The sequence below is a fragment of the Panicum virgatum genome, chromosome 5N (assembly GCF_016808335.1).
Source record: "Panicum virgatum strain AP13 chromosome 5N, P.virgatum_v5, whole genome shotgun sequence".
NCBI classification, from domain to species: domain Eukaryota; kingdom Viridiplantae; phylum Streptophyta; class Magnoliopsida; order Poales; family Poaceae; genus Panicum; species Panicum virgatum.
Genome location: NC_053149.1, coordinates 8,849,397 through 8,859,575, shown reverse-complemented (window position 1 = coordinate 8,859,575; position 10,179 = coordinate 8,849,397).

The window sequence follows — 10,179 nt, the reverse complement described above, 5'->3', positions numbered from 1 at the left end:
CGACCTCGTTTCGCGGCGAAGGCAGCCCGGACCATGCCCACCCGCGGCGAATTTTGGGGAGAGAGACAAGAAAGAGACGGGAGAGAGACGGGAGAGAGAGAGACAGGAAAGCTCCGCCTCCGAATCCATGCGCCCGCCGGCGCCCTCCTCCGCTCGCGCGATGGCTGGCGTCCTCCCTCTGCGAGCCCGCCACCGCGGGGCAGCCCCGCCGCCGCCGGATCCACGCGCCCTCCTCCGCTCGTGCGGTGGCCGCACCCTCCCTCAGCCATGCTCGCCTCTAGCTCGCGGGGGCAGAGGTCGGCCACTAGGCCGGAGGTCGGCGCGCTGAAGCCAACGTCCGCTGTCAGCCCACGTGGAGAAGATGGAGGACACGGTGCTCGCGATGGAGAAAACTGGGTTCACTCCGTTCGCCAGTTTTGGAGGGACGGGGTGAACTCGCATCTACGAGGAATATTCCACCCACGGGACCGCTCCAACACTCCCGCCCTCCATCCAAGCAACGCAAAAAGGGGTTCGACCCAACCCGGATGGACTCGTCCATCCATCCAAACAGACACTTCCTTTCTGCTCTCTCCATTGGATCCCGGACACCAGCGCAGGAGCTGCCTCCTCCGCCTGCGCCTCGGTGCCATCAACACCTACCGCATCAGTGCCTACGACGAGGTGGACCCCACCGCCACACCCCTGCGCCGGCGTGCCCCGGGCGACCCCCGACAGCGCCGCCCCGCCCCAGTGCTTTGCGTGGAAGAAGGGCCCTTCGCTCCGTCCATGGCGGTGCTCCCGGACGACGTCATGTAGATGGTGCTGCGCCGGCTACCGCTGCCTTCACTCCTAGCAGCGCGGTGTGTGTGCCGCCGCTGGAGGGACCTTACCGCCACCCCGCAGTTCCTGCGGATGCGCCGCCGCGACCTGGCCCCGCGCCGCACGCTGTGGCTCTTCCTATTTGGGGCCGACGGGGGACTCCGCCCCCACCCCAGCCCCGCACGCACTCGACGTCGCCGCGCGCTGGCTCGGGGCTGCTGGGCTCAGAGGGAGGTGCCTCTTGTCCGTTGCCGCCGTCGTTGAGGGGCAGGCGGAGGAGGCAGCTCCTGCGCCATGGCCGTCGGTGGCGAGGGGCGTCGCGGTCGGGGCGCTTGGCCGGCCGGTCGTGGAGTTTGAGGCCGCCGAGGTGGTGGGCCGGGAGGAGCGGGTGGCCAGGCTCGACAAGGTGCTCGCCGCTACCGGCCCGCTGGAGGCCTGGGTCAACACAGGCGCCGTCGTCGAGGCCGCCGCGTCGGCATCGGACGTGGGCTCCCGGCCGGCGCTGAGCGCCGCCAAGGGGGTCATGGAGGGCCTGGTGGCGCTGGTGGAGGAGAAGGCTCGCGCGTGCGCTGTACGCGTCGGGATCCAGGGCCTCTTCGTGCTGTGCCTGCCCAAGGAGCGTGAGAGGGCGGCGCGTGGCGGAGGGCGGCGCCGCCGCCAGGGAACCCGAGCGCACTCTGGTGGCCGTGGAGTAGCTGTGCCGTGCCGAGGGCGGGCGCGACGCCGTGGTCGCCGGGGTCGGGGGCGGGCCGGCCGCGGTGGCGGTGCTGGTGCGTGCCATGTTTGGTCGCGCGGCAGAGCACGCGGCGGGCGCGGGAACTGGGACGAGCTGCTGGTGTCCGTGAACTGGGATCCAACAGAGATGAGAAAGGAAGAGGGATTGATGTGTGGGCCGATCGGGATTCTAACGCAGAAGATCACGGTGGTGTCAAATTGGCAAGGAAAAATGGATTTGGGGACATATAGGTAAGAAATGAAGATTGGATGTCAAATAGGCAAGGTTCTTTTTTTCTGATGTCAAATTGGCAATTTTCTCTAGTTCCTAACGTCAAATCTTGCTTTGCCAGACGAGCGGATCGCTTACCTCGACCTGTCTAATAGCTTATACCTCCTCCGGTCATAAATGGTTGATTTGTTGGCCAAAATTCACCTAAACTTTTGGGCGAAAAGAGCTCTTAATTTCTATCAAAGTACTTCGTTTGAAAACACAAAAGATTATTTATCTTGAAAAGCTAGAACTCAACTAAGCAACGGAAGCCACAAAATGTTAATGGGACAAGTAATTTTAAATTTTTCTAGCAGCAGTCCTACAACGCAATTGTTTGAGAATGTTAGTCTTATACTCTTATCAAGACAAGGCTAGGCAGCGGCACCAGTGTCCAGTGATAATCAGGAGCGAAGCCACGCCGTGCTTCCCTGGTGCATTGGCATAGGATAAGAAATTTTTTAACTAGACTCAAAATCACCATGTATTCCTAAAAAAATATGCAAATTCTGAGGTACACCACGGTCAATTTAGTTCTAGCTTCACCGCTAGTGCTGACAATGCACAGCTTCTCCATTATCCCAGCACCGGCAACATGTATGTACACACACAAGAGTGTGTATGTGGAACATAAGGAGAGTCATGGCCCCGCTAATAACTCCATCGCTGCAGGGTGCCAGTAAGGTGCTATTGTGTTTCCATTGGAGAGAAGAAGAGATTATTCTATTTTGAGTCTTAATATTTTGTGCTTCTATTTTGACTTCGTTTTCGATAGCATCGTCCTAGTTACTTCTTTTTTTTTGCGAAAAGGGAAGCATCATATTAAAAGAACCAAGGAACAGGTACAAGTGCACCGGAGACCCGGAGAACCAAAATCCACCCGACAGTATCGCCGGAGATGACCTGGATTCCGCCGTCATCGCCGTCTCTACCACCGGGGAAAAGAAGCCGACATGACGCCGCCACCGACGACATCATCGGAACCTTAGCCTACTAGTACACAACCTAAACTAGTAGCTATACACTGTCGGCCATCGATCCGCCCGTTCCTCCCCCAACCCGGCGCCGGAGGGCCACCGGAGGGAAGAGGAACGAGTGGATCGACGCCGGAAACGTCGCTGCCCGCCTGTCGCCTCTCTCAGTTACTGTAGAAGGGGAACGGGAGGGTGCGAAAGCTCAATCCTTGGAGTACCAAGTTAGCTGTGCTGCATCATCCTAGTTACTTCCATCACACCCTCTTTTGAAACATTTCCACATTTTTTTAGGAGTAAAATGCATTGGGGTCTTTAAACTAGTTGACCTGTTCTATTTAGGTCCATAAACTATAAAAATGCATTTTTAGGTCCACGATCTATTCAAGTGTGTCACTTGAGGTCCAAAATGCCTCTGACTAGTGTTGACTGCCTACGTGGACCGCCACGTCCGATCCAACGTGACCGTTGGCCGCCCCGCATGCTCTGCTGGCTCGCCCTCATCTCCCCTTCATGCTCCGACTCGCCGGCCAGATCTGCGCGCGGTGGGGTGGGCGGCCGGCGCGGCGCTGCGGGCGGCCAGGGTGGGGAAGCCTATGCGGAGGCGGAGGAGCCATATGGTGCGGCGTGGAGGCGGCAGAGCAGGGGCGGCCGGAGGAGCGCGCGACGACGGTGAAGGGCTCGAGCTCCGCCGCTCCCTCTCCTATGTGCGCCGGCGAGGGCTCGAGCTCTGGGTGTCCCGCGCTATGGCTGAGCTCGCCCGAGCCAGCCGACATCTCCCACGCCCCAACAAAGGTGGCCACGCCGGGAGAGCACAGGTGGTCGCAGAGGAGCAGGGGCCCCCGACGGCGGGCCTTGCGAAGGCGGAGGAGCAGGGCCCCACCCCCGACGGCGCCATCACCTGCTCCCTCCGCCGCGTGCGCCGCGGGCCCGCACCGCCCGCATCGTCGGGGCAGTGGGCGAGCTCCAGCCCCGGCATGGAGTCCTCGTCGGGCGGCAGCTTCCTCCCCCTTTTCCCTCTCCCTCGTGCGCGGTTGTGGCGTCACGGCGATCGGCGACGGCGAGCTGCTGTGCGCAGGGCCATGGCGGCGAGCTGCTGTGTGCGGTGGCCATGGCGGTGGTGGCCGGCTCTTGCATCGCCGGTGAGGCACACGCGTAGGCGGTCAACGCTGGTCAGAGGCGTTTTGGATCTCAAGTGACACTCTTGAATAGATCGTGGACCTAAAAATGCATTTTCGAAGTTCATGGACCTAAACAGAACAGCTCAACTAGTTTAAGGACCCCCAGTGCATTTTACTCTTTTTTGAGTGATATTGGATCGCATTATCGCAACGAGAAGAATGGAACCAGTCAACACATAGCCATTGCTTTAGTTTAGAGATTGTAAACTTCATTTATAATCCCATGCTTTTTATGTTAAGGAATATACATTTTTTGCCAAAATATTCGAAGGAGTAGCTTCTAAGTCAGAATTCTAAACTATGTATAACAATTGTAATTTGGATCGTCATCCCTCTATGTTGGTAAAGGAAGTCGTTTTGAGTTTGTCTTAAGTTAAACATTTTAAACTTTGACTATGAATAAATTCTTTTGGGTTGAGTTTGAAAATATGAAAGCGATGTAAATAGATTCATTTTAAAATGTAGTTTTGTAAAAGTATATATTGACTATACTTTATATTTTTCATAGCAAAAAGATAGTGGTCTAAGTTGCTGTTGGAGATCGTGTCGATGTCCGAAATGATTTTCTTTACCAACCTGTAGGGAGTATTTCAGAGTGTAGACGTTTTCTCATTAAATGCATCTCCAAGAGATTCTATAAAAGAAATTGGATAGTAAAAAAAATCCCAGCATCCAACAATATCTTCACACTGCTCCCCTCGGCATCCCAGCCCCCGCGCTCGGTATCTTTGCCGAGCGGGCCTTCCTCGCCATCTCGCCTTGTGCCTACGCCCTTGCCTCCAATTCGCCCCTCCAGCACCCCTCCCTCGCCCACGCCTCTCCCTGGATTTTGTTGCAATCTCTGCAGGGAAGAGGCAACGATGAGTCTCTGCCATATGATGCATCATAAGAGGCTTTTTACAGTGCACAATACTACTATTTGATAATATATATAGGCCTTGTTTGGATCGCGCTACAATCCTAGCATGCACGTTTCCCAAAAAAGGAATCTCGTATGCATGGAGTACTAAATAAAGCCTATTTGCAAAACTTTTTCAGAGATTGATGTAACTTTTCGCGACGAATCTAATGATGGTAATTAATCAATAATTGACTACAATGATGCTTCAGTAACCATCCTCTAATCACGCGGTCAAAGGCCTCGTTAGATTCTTCAGGGTTCATAGCGCAGGGATTTTAAAGTTGGTTTTGCAAATTGGCTTTGTTTGACACCGTAATTAACAGTCAAAATGTTACTATTCCTAGCACAAGAACTAATTGTTGATGACCGAAATTGACAGACTCTGCAGGCCGGTCAGACCGGTATGCACAAACCGGTCTGACGGTCAAGGTGACTTTGTCAAAATGCAAATTGGACTTCACCATTGCGTAGCTCTCGTCGAGACGATCGAAATGCATATATAGAACGCCTAATTTGGAGTTCGGAGGAGAGCGTTATGGCCTCTGGAAAATTTGACACTGGGTCGGACCGGTCAGACCGGTCCGGTAGACCGGTCAGACCGGTCTAAACTGCACAATCCGAGATTGGAGTTGTATTTTGATGCGTAATTTGTATGGAATTAGACTCCTGATGGGGTAAGACCTCCCCTCCCTATAAATATAAAGGGCCATGGCCGATTGAGTATATCCAATCGATCAAAACATATCAATCTATTACTTTTCGTTACTTTGCATTGTTTTTCGTCTTCCTCAAACCCTAGCTCTTCCAATCTCCATCTGTTGTTCTTCTTGCGTCTCCGCGATGTCTGAAGGCGTTCTAGGTGGCCTGCCGATCCTAGAACAACCCTACGCGCGTCTGCCCTGACGGGGTCTCTCCCGGGCAAGCGTTCGTCGGACTTCGCCGTTCTACACCGGCAAACTGGTCTGACCGGTTTGCCCCGACTGATCTGAGCATTGGGGCTGCAATTGTGCCGTCGCTCACCGCGCGATCAAGCGCGTTCGTGTGTTGGCTATAGATTTGCACCAACATATTTTGGCGACTCCGCTGGGAAGAAAGATCTTGGTTAATTAAAAAAAATGATCTAATCTACTCCATCTACTACCATGGTGAAACTGTCAAGTGGTGACGTTGATGCCAGCAACATTGTTAGGCCGTCTGATGATGAATTTTCGGCTGAAGATCGTCAAGTTTATGAAGCCTTCATCAAGGAGTGCGAAGAGGAGAACCAACGGCGCAAAGAGAAAGAAATCGAAGAGAAGCGTCGGTGGTTCTTATCTCACTTCTCCAGGAACCGGAAGGGTGAAGTCTCCAAGGACAAGGAGGTGGTCATTCTTTCGGATGAAGAAGAACAAGTCAAAGCAAATAATAATGTAAGTACTTCAGCATCGCCTGCTATTTTGGAGCAATTTACTCAATTAATGGTTGATGGTCAGGAAAAGATGCTTGCTACTATCCAAAACATGATTGATAAGTCATTAGGAAAGTAACCCTTGGCCAATGATAGTAGTGCTTGTCGATGTTTACCGCCAAGCCTGCTCAGGGATACCCTTAGCAGTAGGGTTTGTAGGTAGGGATCGACTGCTCTAGAACTCGATGGTACAAGGAACACAAAGATTTAGACAGGTTCGGGCCGCGAGTTTGCGTAATACCCTACGTCCTGTGTGGTTTGTATTGCCTTAGGTGTTGATGATTGTTTGGAGGGGGTCCTTGCCCGCCCTTATATATCCAGGGGGACAGGGTTACATGGAAAGTCCTAGCCGAGTATAGTTGGAGTCCTACTACAACACAATCGGGTAGTTTCCTTTGTACTGCAGCTAGTTCTATGCCTATTCGGGTAGTTACAAAAGAGGTAAGGTATATCCATGAGCTATCTCTTACTCTAGAATATTCTATGTCTATAAGCAGTCCCGCTGTCCCGGGTCTGAGAAGCTCCCAAGCTCTTCGTAGCCGAGTCTTGCAGGCATCGAGTGCTTGGCTGGGCATCTTCGAGTACTTCAAGTAGTCAGAACATCCTTCTGGTTGCTTCTGGTCCTTCCTTCAGATATGTCGAGTAGTCCTTCAAGTACTTTCGTTTGCTTCGAGGCTGTGAGGTGCTCAAGCTCTAAAATCTTGATCATATATGGCGCGCGAAGTACTCGCGCTCCATATGGAGTAGCCCACGAGCCTTAGGTTGAATCGCATAATCAGGCTGAGGATCACTTCAGACTTTTTTCCAAAAAAATTGAAAAATAAATCTCTGATGCCTATATCCAGCAGCCCCCGAGCCTTAAATCAAAATCCCTTTTGCTGCGAGTAGTGCCTGAGCGTAGATTTGGAATTAAGTATTTAAGTTGTGGCATCAGATTTTATCCTTCAGATTATTTGCAGGATTCATCAGATCCAGAATCCGAAAAGACCTCTTTTTCGGGTAAAATCCCAGAAAATGATACAATTGGATCCGCCACGCTGACTGCACCCGAAATAATTTCAGGAATAAAACCCGGGATGTACGGCTCTTTATTCAGTGCTCACATGAGATGTTACTATTTGGAGAATCAGCATTATTGCAACTTTGACTGCGTCCGTGAATACTGCCATGAATGCATCCGTGAAACGTGCACTGTTGATTCACGGGTTCTCCTTCAGCAAGTCTCCTTGTGGCTATAAAAGGCAGGGGAGAGGCTTTTGCCAAAAGCACCAAAGTATAGCGACCATGGCTTTTCCTTGGTGTTCTTACTCTTGTCCTCCTGGACTTTATGTAGTTTCTTCCAACAAAATATGCTAGAAGAGAACTTGCGAGTGACAAGAGAAGTCTCTACTGCCTCCTCCTGCATCCCTAGTGCTATCATCGGATCCATACTGGACATCATGTCCTTGCATCGTCCAATGAGGCAGATTTGGGGTCGCTGGGTTGGGTCTTGTTGTGTCACATCCTTGGGGTTGCCTATTTATGGGTGCCCAATAACTGACATCTCTGGCGGGGAAGCTTGATCTTGCCACAAAGTGTTCAGGGAGAAAGAGAAATTTCTCTGCAAGATGCTACAAGAGGACTTGCGAGGTGATTACTGTGATCTGCCTCCATACTCTTGTAGCTTATCTCCCTGAATACAAATATCTTTATTCCCAAAATGGGAATAACAAGTTTGTACTTTGTCACGGCCTCGGGCCGATCTAGCTGCAGCATGCTTCTCAGGAAGCCAAGAAGTGTGCGTGCAGACCCGAGTCGTTTGTAAAGTTATGTAAAAAGTACTCGAGTTGTAATGTCGAGTAGTTGTACTGTGTCGAGTACTTTTCCTTGTTTTGGAATGTAATCCCAGTTAAGGAAAAGGGTGTCGAGTAGTCGACTAGGGATGTGAGTGTTTTCTTTTCCAGAATGTAATCTTAGAAAAAAGGAATATCTCTTTAAAATCCAATTTTTTCCGTGATTTGCAACGGACTTTTGCCCTGTTGTGCATTTTTACCATGTTGCCAGCGCCATTATAAAATGAAGCGGTAACTTAGGTTTTACCCCACCGGCCGCCACTTGTGTAAACTGCTTCAGATCTGTCTTTTCGCTCTCGAGCTCCCAAATCCAAAGTTCTTGTTTTTCTTTTCTCCCCACTATCTCCCTAGGGTTTCCGCCAGTGTATGCGCGTGAAGCGATCCGTAGATTTCCGGATGACCCCCAAGAAAACGACCAAGGGAAAGGGTGTGGCTGAAGAGCCAACCCGTGATGAGGGTTGGAACACAAGGAAGTGTTCTCAATCTGACTTAGATTCTCTGGTGTCGCAAGGTCTGTTAGTTCCCAGATCTATTATCCAATGGTGTCCTGCCTTGGGGAAAGATCATCTGTATGAGAATACGAGGGAAATCATTGTTTTTACCTCATACTTGGAACGAGGATTGGGGTTTCCTTGCTCTTCTTTCTTTTCTGGACTCCTGCGCTATTACAGGATCCAATTGCATCATCTGATCCCAAATTCCTTTATTCACATTTCCATCTTCATGCATTTATGCGAAGTTTTTCTGGGCATCGAGCCCCATTTCGAACTCTTTCGCTTTCTTTTTCATTTAAAACCACAGCCCAACAGATTCGTCTTAGATGTAGTAGGGGGCGCGGGTCTCCAACTTAGGCAAAGAAAGGATAAAGTGTATATCCCTTATGACCTTAGTAATAAAGTGATCGAATGGAATCCCAAGTGGTTCTATGTCGAGAACCAGTCGAGAAGTTTTCCATCCATTACTCCCGGCCCTCCAATCCAATGGCTCGAGTGGAATAAAAAACCAGTCGACGAGAGTCAGATCTCTGAACTACTCGATTGGATTGCCGTCTTGAGACAAAACTTGTTAACTGGAGAGGCAGTCGTATTTGACTGGATGAAGAGAAGGATCCAGCCATTGCAGGCTCGGGAATCGCTTGGGTTCAAGTATCAGGGAACAACTGACCCGTCAAGATACTCGAAGGAAGAGATCTCGAATGATGTAGTTTTTAATCGGGTACAACGACTTCTGAAGAATGTAAATAGAATCTCAGTTGTTCCTTGTACTTTTTCTGCTGCGAATCCGCCGAAGCAGGTACTTGATAAGAGTAGTCGATTCGTAGAAATCGAGTACTTTACCATAGTGTAAATTTGATAGGATTTGCTTTCTGTAGGAGGACGTAGATCACTTTAAGAGTAGTCCTTCGCTACCAGGCATTTATTCGCCCTTTTGTTATTCTAATTTCCTCAATCTGTTAATCAAATTTTAGTATGCTCATATGAGATTTCATATAAACAGTACTAATATCTAGACTTGGTTGTGCAGATGAGGCAGCGTCTGGGGAAAGGAGTGATGGGGAGCACAGCCCTACTCCAAGTGTTGATGCCCAGACCGAGCGCCTAAGGAGTACTCGGTCAGCAGTGAGGAAGCGTAGCAGCTCCTCCCATACTACTAGCGCAAGGTAAGTAGCTAGTTATTTTGCAATCGAGTACTTTCTAGTTGTCGATTTGCAAGTTTTGATTTGTGTTTTTGCTTTTCTCAGTCCGGCGGCTAAGGTGCCACAGACCTCAGCATCTGGGGATGATGCTGCGATGGAACAGATAGTCCCCTCAACAACAGTGGACCCATCGAGTGGGATCGGGGCTACTCATTCGGCGAGTAGTTCCGATGTAAATAAGACCGTCGATGCGGGTAAGCTGGCCGTGATCGCAAAGCCTGCCCGCAAATTTGGCATCAAGGGGTTTGCCCTAATAAGAGCTCCTGCGTAAGTTCTTTAGAACTTGTATGTATAGGATCTGTTTTGAATCTAGTAGTTTGTAACTACTTTGTCTTTGCAGAGATGCGGTTCTGGGAGAGGACGTG